Below are 13,932 nucleotides of genomic sequence, written 5' to 3' on the forward strand. Positions count from 1 at the left end.
TGGGATGCCTATAAGACATCCTTTAACAAGTACAACAGTGAGATCAAGAAGTCCAAGCGCACGTCTTGAGTATGCTTCACTTGTCGATAGAAAGTGTCAACGATGCCTCCAGATTTCGTAAAGTCCTTTCGAAGGATCCTAAATCCATAGGAAGTATAAAACGGACTAACGGCACATGGACTGACTCTGGACTAGAGACTCTCAACCTGCTAGCCAACACACACTTCCCCGGCTGTATCGACACGGCAAGCAATCGGCAAACCGATCAATTGCATCGTGATCATACGGCTAGAGACCAAAACTTGGTTGACAAAATTGTTAGCTTACCCAAAATTAAGTGGGTTAGACACATTCAAGCCTTTTAAATCCCCAGGACCATACGGTATTATTCCCTGTATGATCCAGCGTGTCTCAGCGTCAATATCCCCAATACTGGGGGAAATTTTCAAAGCTTGTCTGTGTCTATCCTACATCCCGGAATCATGGAGAGAAGTCACAGTCACTTATATCCTCAAAGCGGGGAAACCGAGTCAATCACTTCCTAAGGACTACAGACCGATAAGTCTCTCATCCTTCTTATTGAAAAGTCTGATGGACATAGAGATCAGATCTCTACTACCCAAGACCGCCATCAGCACTGCTCAGCATGCCTATATGAAAGGTAAATCTGTTGAAACAGCGCAAATCGTAGGGTATATAGAGAAGAACATGAATGGGTCCTTATTCACCTTGGCTGCCTTCCTCGATATTGAGGGAGCCTTCAACAACGTCACGTTAGAATCCATTCATGACTCACTATCAAAACTTAAGGTACCCCAACTCCTTATAGACTGGATTGATACTATGCTTAGCAGCAGAATCATCAACTCGAGCATTGGGAAACATCCGTCAGGAAATTGGTCACTAGGGACACGTCACAAGGGTGCGTCCTATCACTATTACTCTGGCTTTTGGTTATTAACAATATACTTATAGATCTAGAGGTAACAGGGACAAAAGTAGTCGCATACGCTGAAGGTGTCGTCCTATTAATTGCTGGGAAATTCCTGCAAACAATCTCTGACCAAATGCAAAGATCTCTAGTTACCCTATCACGGTGGGCGCGTCGCAATGGACTAGGCGTGAACCCATCAAAAACAGAGCTTGTCCTTTTCACTAAAAACGTAAATATCCTTCATTTACACCACCGAGACTAGATGGAGTCACTTTAAACCTCTCACCAGAAGCCAAATACCTTGGCACTATCCTTGACCGCCAATTAAGTTGGAAGAGGAACACTGAGGAACGACCTAACAGAGACTTGATCGCACTCTATTCCTGTAAGAACTCCATAGGTAAAAGCTGGGGCCTCAAACCACACATCATTAAATGGATGTATGAATCAATCATTCGCCCCATTTTATCCTATGGATCTCTAGTATGGTGGTATTCTTTGAAGAAGTTAACATACTCACGACACATTAAAGTTCAACGAGCAGCATCCCTACTAATAACGAGTGCCTTCAGGAGCACGCCTCAAGCAGCACTGGATACTCTACTGGGCTTAAGTCCGCTGAGTATACATGTGGAGGAACAGGCATTCAGGAGTGCAGAGTGGACTCAGAGAAGTAAACGAATGGCGCAGTCAACCCTTTGGACATTCTGCGATCCTAAGACGTGTAAGGAATGTGGAAGTGATAGCCAATGCAAGTGACTACATTTCACCACGGTTGAGCTTCTACCCACCTGACACACACATACCTGACAGAGACGCTTGGGCCCATAACAACCCATAGCTGTTTATACCTACGATTCAAAGATGGAGTGTGGTACGGGAGCTGGTATCTTCTGTGATACCCTTAATGTTCGTGAATCCTACAAGCTTGGAAACAACTGTAGCGAATTTCAGGCGGAAATCTTTGCGGTCAAAAAGGCCACAGACCTGCTGGTCATGAGGAACACTGAGGTCAGCGGTCCGGTGACTATATATGTCGATAGTCAAGCGGCTGTTTTGAACTGCAGGAAAACACTGGGTTGTCCATCAAGCTCTGTTGGATTCCTGGCCATTATAACATTCCAGGTAACGAGACTGCAGACGAATTGGCCAGGCTAGGATCCGAATCAACTACAATTGAAGTAGACAACTCGGTTAAACCACCACTGTGCAATTTCCTACAGGTCATTCCTAGACATTACTCTGAGAGAATCCAACAAAAATGGTTGGACGAAATGGGATGCACCATCTCCAAAAGAATATGGCCCACACTCTCAGAGAAGAGAACAAGGTCGCTGCTGTCATTGTCGAAACCTGATTTAAAACTTGTGATGGGTATCATCACAGGTCATTTTAAGGTGAGGGCTATGACCTCGAAATGGGACAGCGACGACATTGACTACTGGAGGATCTGTCAAGATGAAGAAGAAATCGAGACAGTCGAACACTTGCTCTGCCACTGCCCAGCACTTATTAATGTGAGACACAAACTAGTGGGAGAACTAGTATCACATGATCTGTCTTCTTTTTCTAACACTGACCCTATAATAATCCTTCAACTAGCCAGAAGATTCAAGTGGCTAAAGGCGACACGGCAAACTCCTCAGCCGTAGATCACACTCTATAACTCTACCTCTTATCTTCACCTCTTATACCAACCACTTCCCCCTCTTTTCTTAACATTCTTCTAGGATGAACACAATGGACCTATAGGTCTCCGAATGGAGCGGTTGCCATATGGTAACCGCACGGCCTTTAACCTAACCTACCCACGAAAATATATCAAATGTGGTATTTAAGATTAACAATATATTACAATCGTTGTAGTATAAAATTGTCTATATAGGCGCTCCCGTTTTAGTTTGGCTTTCATAAAACGGCTCCAACTCTTGTTTGTTTTTTGAGATTTCTAGTTTCTAGTATAAAGTGGAAAATATTTGAATCCAGATACTTTTGCATTAAAATGTTTTCTTTACCCAATTGTGGAGGGTATTAGAAGTTCGACCCGGCCTATCTTTTTGTCTTTTTACTTTTTTAAATCACGGTTTTGTTTTTATATAAAGATCAAGTCTTACTATTTAGTTTAACATGTTTAAAATACATCGATGCCCATAAGTGTTATACAGATATCAATTTTTTAATTTCTGTCATATGGGCCTGATTCTCGAATACGCTATCGACCACATTTCGATCATAATGTACTTGTATATGTGTATTTTGGCTTGTGGTAAATTAAGGCTTTAAGCATTGCTCCGAAATAAAAAATAAATTGGGTTTTCGAGTGAACACAGATACAAACGAAATAAAACCGAACACTTTGAATAACATTCCGCCTATCAATAACTGCAACGCAAATGAAAGTGCTAATAAAAACAATTGAAGTCTGGTTCATTTTATGTCAAAAATTGTGTAATCTTGTGTAGGAAGATCTTGACTTGACAATAGTGTCGCTACAACTATCAACTAATGAACCAAATGTATAATAATAACGATAGTCATTCTTGTTTTCCAGCCAAATATAAAGAAATCACACTAACACTCATCAATTCCATCACGAATAAATTTTTCTGCAAAATTCTGACCAATATGCTTTTTTACGCTTAAAAATAATGAGATGTCACTGTAATAACATATGTATTTATATATATATTCCAGGCCATTATATATATATATATATATATATATATATATATATATATATATATATATATATATATATATATATATATATATATATATATATATATATATTGTAAGCCAAATCGATTCAAAAATACAATCAAAACCCCCGAAATTGGAAAATCAGGGGATACTTTTATATGGGCGCTTTTCCGAAACATTGACATTGAAAAATTTCCGCGAACAGGTCTTTTACCCCTTTAGAAGCTAAGATGCCAAATAAGGGTAAAATCAATAGAAAAATGTGACTAAGACCCCGGAAATAGCTGAAATCGGCGCTCACTTTCATATAAGGGATACACCAAAGCGTGGTCCAATACTTATTATTATTTTAAAGAATGTGTTGTTCTTTCTAAAATCATAAATTTGAGTAATTTGAAAGGGGCTACATCATTTGAGGGGGCTATATCACAATGTAGACCGACCTGTTACATATTTTGTACAAATGATACTTCATGTAACCTCTAGGACTGTATCAAATTTAAAACACTATCGTAATTTTTGTATTTTGAATATAGAGCAAAATATTTGAGGTCCCTTGTGTATGGTTAAGCTATATAAAATGGACCCTATAAACGTTTGACGCGAAAATCCCCTTTTTGGATTTTTATCTACCAACCGGACAATTTCCCAAGTGTAGTTTCCCGCAGTATAATTACTGACGATAGCGCATTGTTCCCGTATAACGTTGCATGTGAGTTAAGGGTACTTTTAAGGGTTCGGAAGAATTTTCCGAGGATATGAATCCTTTCTAAATTTTCAATTCGCTCCACTATTTTGTAAAGTCCGCATATTACAGTGCCTCTTCATATTCGGTGTTTCACTGATTGCAGTCCCAATGAATTTAGCATTTTGAGTTCTCATTGAATGGATTATTTCCATATCTAGTCAATTTTTTTAGAGTTTTGGACCTCAGAATCGATGGTAATTTCTAAATTGAAATCCTGGCAATATGACTTTAATTTAACTATCATAAATAAAGTTTCATCGATTTATAAAAGTTAGGGACCCCATAAAGTATGTTAAAGAGTAGAAATCTGTGTTGAGTTCGTTATGTCCGTGAGCCTCTTCGTTCACAATTTGCAATTACTTAGGATGATTGATGTTACAAAAGGTATATATTTGTTCTCATTTAGATCTTGTGCTCTTATTTGGCCGATTTGCGGTATTTTGAAAGACCCAAAAGCATTTTTGAGATTATAAATAAAAAAATCACAACAAAAGTCCACTTTATGATTTATTTTCTATTTCCCAGTACCCCTTTATATGCGTTATATCATCGTATTTCATGAATTTTCAAACCCCAATTATCAGTATTATAAAGGTCTTAGCAAAATTTTCCAAATCAAAAGTAATTTTAAATTTGCAACATTTTGAAAACCATGTTGTAAGGTATTTATGTATTATATCCGTCTGTGTATGCGGCCGTTCGTTGAAGTCGCAATGAAGGCGAAATATTTCGGTTAATCTTTGGTTCGTTTAGGTATAATAATACCACTAAAAAATCGCCCTTTTGCATTTTTTGTTATAATTTCTACCGAATTATCTGTAATTTGACATTTAAAGTTTTCGGTATTGTGAAATCAATACCGGCAATAACTGGGTTCCCCATTAGGCATAGCCTCAATTTTAAGGTACGCCCTTTGGCATGTTTTTGTTATAATTTCTACCGAATTATCTGTAACTTGACATTTAAAGTTTTCGGTATTGTGAAATAAATACCTGCAATAACTGGGTTCCCCATTAGGCATAGCATCAATTTAAAGGTACGTTGAGATTTAAAATGTTTTGATGCTTTGAAAAGTATTTTTTAATGAAAATAGAAAATTTTGGTATGCCAAACATATAACGGCATGTATAGAAAATAGGCAAGATTACTCAACTTTTTCGGTTTTTTTCAATAAGAATTTTAAATTCCAAAAGGCATTTTGAAACAATTCTACACAAAATTCCATATTATAATAGAACAGTCAATTTTTTCAGTTCCGCGATTTTTCTAAAAAAAAATTACAAATAACCAAAAGAAAAATTGAGTCAAATCGGCCAGCAGTTCTCAACTGATGTGTTACTATATTTTTTTAAATTGTATATATATAAATTTAAAGAAGTAGGTGTGGCCAATTCCTCTGACCCCAAACAGATGCCAAGGTTGGAGGAAGAATCAAGATTACGTCGTATACTAACTGTGAAATATAGATATAAGATATCTTCATGATCTTGGCAAATATTAGGATTTTAGATAAATCGAAAAAAATGGGCCCAAAATTGGGGGTGGTCAATTTTTCTTTGCATAAAAACCTAAATCAGAGTAGCACGAACTTTTAAAAAAATATCCAAATACTTTCAGCCGGTCTCAACTGATTCAAATACCAACGAACAACCATTGGTTTATATATAGATTAAAAAGTAGGCGTGGTCAGTTCCTCAGCCCACAAATAAATACTTAGGATTGGGGGCAAAGTCAACAGTATGTCGCGTAATAATTTTAAAACCGATATCTTCAATATTTGGCAAATATAAGGATTTTAGATAAATCGAAATAGTGGGAGTAAAAGTAGGCTTGGTCAATATTTTTTTCTTAAAAACCAAACTCAGGGTATGACGAACGTTTGTAAAAAATATAAAGCAAATCGGTCCAGTCGTTCTCAACTGATTCCATTACCAACGAACAACAATTGATTTTTATATATATAGATATGCAAAATTTCTCCATTTTTTTTATAAGAATGTTCAATTCCAAAAGGCATTCTGAAAGAATTCTATACAGAATTCCTTATCAAAATAGAAAATTCAAATTTTTCACTTCCGCGCTTTTCTGAAGGCTTTAACCAAAATGTTCATTTATGAAACCTGGGGTTGGAGGGAGAGTCAAGAGTACGTCATGTATAATGTGACCATTTATATTTTTCGTCAGAGAGGGACGCCTGCGGAATTTTGTAAAAAAAAAATTATGCATTTAAAAACAAATTTTATTCAAAAACGGAGAGAATACGTATAAATCTAATTTATGAAATTAATCTTATGTCTAAGTATTTGTTTTATATTTGTCAGCAGAGCAAATTAGTTTTAAAATATCGGGTCTAGTTTTCAAGTAGGAATGGAGCTGATTACATTGTTTGTTGATGTTAGTCTTAGTAATTAAAATAGCTTTTAAAACTGTCACACTTAACTGCGTTTTTTCACTTGTCCATATTTTATTCATTAGGGAAAAAACTCTTTCGACAGGTGCGTTACTTCCAGACATATATAAAACATACTAAATAATTGTTCGAAAGTTTGTGCAGTTGAGATTATTAGCACGGAAGTGTTTAAACAGCTCCACCCAACGGTCTTCAGTAGCAACATTCTCATCGTTCCAGCTTTTGATTTTTTCAACTGTGACGTAACTGGAAATAAGCGAAAACTCATCGAACACCTCCGTATCTTGGCTACTGCTAAGAAATCTTTGTGTGATCAGCAAATCCGTCACATTCTGTACGTCTTCCCAAGTAGGGACTTTTCTCAAATTTGACCATTCAAATACTGCTAGTTGTGCATTGAACTGGCACCACTGTTCCAAGTATTCTTTACTTGTCTTATAAAAATCCGCTGCCGCAGTTTCACATTCTGCTCATCAACAGCAACGTCAGTTTTTTGTAATTTTACCAGTAGATTGCGGACGGAATGAGGAAGGAAAATCGAATTCTCTTTAAGTTCTAAGTTATCTCGGAGACGATTAATTTCATTCGCAGACTCTATTGCGGACACGTTGACATTTATCTATGCTCAGAAAATAGGTTTTCAAAGGCTGAAACATTTTTAAAATTCTCTCAAGCGCCGGCATTAAAGCAAGCCACCTTGTTTTGCTGTAGCCCAACAGTTTCTGATACTCTGTGTCGGTGGAATCACAGAACTCTTTCAGAACTTCTACCCGAATGCTGTAGATGTAGAAGAATGTATAAATTTTCACAATGATGCATTCGAAGTCAACAGGGAGACAATCTGCGGCTGTTTTGATAGCATTATGAATTATATGGGCTCCACACCCAATCCCAATGCGCTGCCTTCCGACGGATAGGTTAAATTTCGCGTAAACATTATTTATCCCTTTTCTATTCTTTCCTCCGAAATTGCAGTTTGTATTGTCTGCACAAAATGCCACCATTTTCTTATTCAAATCATTGCAAGATAATACTTCTTTCAAATAATCCACAATTATATCAGATGATTCGCCTGGCTGCTTTTGAAACTCTAAAATCCTGACTCTCACGCCTTCGTATGGTACAAAATAGCGAACTAAAACAGGGAATAATTTTATTGAGCCATGATTGGAAGCATCGGTTAATAAAGATATGCAGTGGGCTTCGTGAAGGTGTTCTTTCAATTCGTCCATCGCCATAGGTGCCAGCACATTTACAACTATAGCTTGTGATTTTGTACGGGCACATCTAAATTTTTGCTCAAAACATGTTTGTATTAGATTTGAAGCAAAGTCATTCGAACGAAAACTGTGGTTTTCTTGGACTGTGTGGTACGCCAAATTTGTTATTTTAAAAAAAGGAATCATTGACGAGCTTGAAGCGGCAGCTTGATCAGAAAGCTTGTGTTTTTCCGATTTTAAATGCTTCTCAATATCACTGGCACCATCATGTCCAACACTAAAATCAGTACGACATTTTTCACACGTAACGTCTGATTCACCACTTCTTTGTTTTATAAATGGATACTTATTTTGCAAAGAAATGTTAAAAGTACACTTGCGTTTAGGCACTATTGTAATGTTACAATCACTAACATTGAAAATAAATTTTTTGACTTTGCTCGCCTTCTCCGACTCCGCGATGAAAAGATACCAGAACAATTTAGAGCGTCTATGCTTAGGGTACTGACAGAGTGACAGAAACTTTTTCTGTTTTTATAAGCATTTTTAATTTGGTGATTTCCCTTGTTATGCTGGAGTTAATGTCAACGCCGTCGACGACGCCGAAAAAGTTAAAACAGATTGAACTTTTTCGGCAAAGGTATATATTTGCCCTCTTACAAAAGGTGTATATTTGCCCTCATATAATATTATCTCCTAATATTCGTCGACCAAATGTGCTCTAAATTGGCCATTTTGAGGTATTTTAAAGATTTCAAAAGCATTTTCGAGCTTATAAATCATTTGTAAAAAAATTATAACAAAATTCCACATTACGATTTATTTTCTATTCAACAATACCACTTTATACTCGTTATATCATCGTGTTTAATAAAATGTTCAAACCTCAATTATCAGTGTTATAAAGGGTTTAGATATATTTTCCAAATCAAAAGTTTTGAATTCGTAACTTTTAGAATGCCATGTTGTAAATTATTTATTTTTTACTAGTGTATTATCCTATGCCAATTAATCTATATCCGTCTGTGTATGCGGCCGTTCGTTGCAATCGCAATAAAGGCGAAATATTTAAATTAATTTTTGAACTTTAATAATACAATTTCTACCAAATGAACTGTAATTTGACATTTAAACTTTTCGGTATTGTAAAATCAATACCGGTAATAACTGTTTACTATTGGTTCCCAATTAGGCATAGCCTCAATTTAAAAGAACGTTGAGATTTTAAATGTTTGGTGCTTTAAGAAGTATTTTTTAATCAAAATTGAAAATTTTAGTATGGCAACCATATAACAGCATCTATAAAAAATATGCCAAATTTCTCAATTTTTTCGGTTGGTTTTTTTTTATAAGAATTGCAATTCCAAAAGGCATTCTGAAACAATTCATAAAAAATTCCATATCAAAATAGAACAGTAAATGTTTTCAGTTCTGCGACTTTTCCGGATAATTAATTAATTCCTTTAATTACAAATAATCAAGAGAAAAATTGAGTCAAATCGGTCCAGCCGTTCTCCGCTGATGTTTTACTATACATATTTAAATTGTTTACATATAGATTTAAAGAAGTAGGTGTGGCCAGTTCCTCTGACCCCAAGTCAATATTACGTCGTATACTAACTGTGGAACAGATATCTTCATGATTTTGGCAAATATTAGGATTTTAGGTAAATCTAAAAAAATGGGCGTAAAAGTCGGCATGGTCACTTTTTCTTTGCATAAAACCTAAGTTGTGGTAGGACGTACATTTAAAAAAAATCCAAATCGTGGATTGATTCTTACCAACGAAAAACAATTGATTTTTTTATATATATATAGATAGATTAAAAAGTAGGCAAAACAGAAAATTGTCTGTGTAGGTCCACGCCTTCGTATAGCCCCCATATAGCGGTACCTCCTGATATTCGATATTTTGATGATTTTAGCGACATTATTTACCAGAATTGTTTCAAATTTGGTATTTGAAGTTCGTAATGGATACTACATCCTATGACAGAAAATTGTCTGTGCAGGTCCACGTCATCGTATAGCCCCTATATAATCGTACCTCCTCATTTACGGTATTTTGATGATTTTGATAATGCAGGTCCACGTCGTCGTATAGACCCTAATATAAGGGCTACATTCGGTATTTTTAAGATTTTTAAAAGAATTTTTAACGGATATTGTTTTTTTGAAAATTGTCTAGTTCGAAGTTCGGCCCGTCCGAAATTACTTTCAATACAATTTGGGAGGTACATAGCGTGGTTGTTGCATTAAATACTTGAAATCAGCCGAAAAAAAAATATATGGGAGCTATATCCAACTCCGAACCGTCTTTAATGTAATTTGGTATATTTATTTTTGTATCCGATTCCGTTACAAATCCGAAATTTTATTTGAATCGGACATATATATAGTGTATGGTGCATAAAATACATAAATCGGACGAAAATGTATATGGGAACTGTATCCAAATCTGCACCGATTTCAATATAATCTTGTAAATTTATTCTTGCACCAAATTCCGTCACACATTCCAAATTTGAAGGCTGTATCTATAACTGATCAAGAGATGTTTGCATACAATATCCAAATTTTTTGGAGGTATCTCCGATTCTGATGCCATATATCCAGTTCCCAGGGGAATTTCAAAAATTGTGTGTAGCCTATGTTACTTTTACGCGATGCTATTATTATATTATAGGAAATTTTGTTGAGCTGTTTTTGAGCCTATAAACTACAAACAAAATTTATATATTTGTTTAAGTTTTTAGAAACACTGTGAGTTAAAACACTATAATCCAAAAGTAGGCATGGTAAATTTATCTTTTCCCCAAGTCTGGGTATGACGAACATTCGTAAAAAAATGTCCAGAAGGGTTCAGCCGTTCTCAACTGATTTCATTGCCAACTAACGACATTTGATTTGACAGTTGTATGTTTTAAAAAGTAGGCGTGGTCAGTTCCTTAGCAAGTTCATGTGCTGTAGTACCCATTAGGACCTCCAAATATAAAAAATAAAAATCCGTTGAATAATCTTGCTAGTATCAATAAAATACCGAAAATTGTGTGTACAGTTATAATTGGGCTTTACAAAGACGTGGACCTGCATAGATAGTTTCCGTCATAGGTTGAAGTATCCATTAAGATCTTTCAATACGAAATTTTACAAAAAAACAATAAGATCTTTCAATACGAAATTTTAAACAATTCCGGTCTATAATGTCGCTAAAATAATTAAAATATCGAATAACTTACCTACTGGCAAGTGTGTAAAAGTCATACAAAGTAAAAAAAAAGTTATACAAAGTCATAATAAAGTAAAAGTCTATTCTAATTCTAGCCTTCTATCTCAATTCGTTTGAAGGATAGCGTGACGGGGAAGGAAGAGGAAGTACTCTCAGACCATCTACCCGTACAATCTCGAGTAGCAATGGCTGAACCGCTGAACTGGAAGGTAAAATCAGCTGTGAAAACCAGGAATCTAGGGATTACCTGGTCACCGCAGTATCTGGATTTCGCGATCTCTGGCAAGGCTGTGATCTGGCGGCTCAGAACAGACAACTGGCGTCTTGTCAGTTCAAGCACTGAGGGAGGGGGCCTGGTCATGAAAGTATCTATGGATACGGATGGCCAGGAATACCTTCAAGCTCGTGGGGGAAAATTGCACTTCGACGCCGGCTGGATCCGTTTTCGGCTAACGCCGTTGCATTGCGAGGAAAGAAACATCAGCTACTTAGCATCATGCAGATTAATCTGCATCACTGCAAAGCAGCTGCTGCCGAACTCCTCCTATTCCTCACGAAAGCTGAAGTAGAAATAGCCCTGGTTCAGGAACCCTATATATACAATAATAGGGTAACTGGACTGGGAGTGGGCAGTACGCCTCATACGCGGTCTTCAATAGTGATAAGGACGTGTATTGTTGCCAAAAAGAGTTTAAATCTTATCTTCCTTAGCAACTACAGTGGAGGAGACGTTACGGTGGCGAGAATGGATTCTAAATCCGGGAGGGTTCTCATTTTCGTCTCTCTCTACCTACCATACGAGCGACCGGACCCACCTGACCACGAAGTAGAGGAGCTGCTTAAATATCTGGCTGACAAAGGGCATCTAATTATAGGTTGTGATGCCAACGTACACCACTTCCAATGGGGCAGCAACGATACCAATGTCATAAGTAAGTCCATTTTTGATTTTATCTTGAAATAAAATCTCAAAATATATAATAGGGGCAATGATGCAACATTTCAAATCAAAGACAGGGCAGAGGCCATTGACCTTACAAACAAATCTTAAAAACAAGGATGAATATCTCATACAAGACTGGAAAGTTTCTCCTGAGTGCTCGTTTTCAGCACACCGGAAGATAGTTTTCAAAATCTTAGTAGAGGGTATTTATCAAAAACCACATAGAAACCTAAAAAAGTCAAATTGGGACAAATTTACGGAGATGGCTATACCTAGGCTTCACTGTTTCGACAACATGGTCTTAACCTCAACCCTCGATGTAGAAAACTCCGTAAATGCGATAACGAGTGCCTTGATTGATTGCTATGAAAAAGTCTGTCCGCTAACCTATCCGGGCAAAAAATGTCAACCAGTTTGGTGGTCAAAACATTTAGCCAATTCAAGGAGGGACAGTAGACGACTGTACAATAGGGCCAACAACACCAAACTATGGACGGACTTGGATGCCTATAAGACATCTTTTAACAAGTACAACAGTGAGATCAAGAAGGCCAGGCGCACTTCTTGGGTATGCTTCACTTGTCGATAGAAAGTGTCAACGATGCCTCCAGATTTCGTAAAGTCCTTTCGAAGGATCCTAAATCCATAGGAAGTATAAAACGGACTGACGGCACATGGTCTGACTCGGGACTAGAGGGTCTCAACGTGCTAGTCAACACACACTTCCTCGGCTGTATCGAAACGGCAAACCGATCAAGTGCATCGTGGCAACCATATAACAGCATGCATAGAAAATATGCAAACTTTCTCGATTTTTTCGTTTTTTTTTTTTCAATAAGAATTTTAAATTCCAAAAGCCATTCTGAAACAATTCTACACAAATTTCCATATCATAATAGAACAGTCAATTTTTTCAGTTCCGCGATTTTTCTAAAAAAAATTACAAATAACCAAAAGAAAATTTGAGTCAAATCGACCCAGCAGTTCTCAATTTATGTGTTACTATATTTTTTTAAATTGTAGGTGTGGCCAGTTCCTCTGACCTAAACAGATGCCTAGGGTTAGAGGGAGAATCAAGATTACGTCGTATACTAACTGTGGAACAGATATCTTCATGATTTTGGCAAATATTAGGATTTTAGATAAATCGAAAAAATGGACGCAAAATTGGGCGTTTGCATAAAAACCTAAATCGGGGTAGCACGAACATTTAAAAACCAAATACTTTCAGCCGGTCTCAACTGATTCAAATACCAACGAACAACCATTGGTTTATATATAGATTAAAAAGTAGGCGTGGTCAGTTCCTCAGCCCACAAATAAATACTTAGGATTGTGGGCAAAGTCAACAGTATGTCGCGTAATAATTTTAAAACCGATATCTTCATTATTTGCAAATATAGAGATTTTAGAGAAATCGAAATAGTGGGCGTAAAAGTAGGCGTGGTCAATAATTTTTTCTTAAAAACCAAACTCGGGGCATGACGAACGTTTGTAAAAAATATAATGCAAATCAGTCCAGTCGTTCTCAACTGATTCCATTACCAATGAACAACAATATAATATATATATAGAAGAAGACTAGCTAACCCGGACCGCGTTGCTGGCCCATAGTATTAGCGCGTAATGCATATTTTTAAGAACCTAATATAAGTTGTAAATGGTTAGGTTTTCTCTTTAAAAAGCCTAAACACTGATAAACAATGTTGGCTTGCAACAATAGTCAATCTACAAATTTGGCGGTGTTC

Source organism: Musca domestica, unplaced genomic scaffold (genome assembly GCF_030504385.1).
Source record: "Musca domestica strain aabys unplaced genomic scaffold, Musca_domestica.polishedcontigs.V.1.1 5, whole genome shotgun sequence".
Lineage (NCBI taxonomy): Eukaryota > Metazoa > Arthropoda > Insecta > Diptera > Muscidae > Musca > Musca domestica.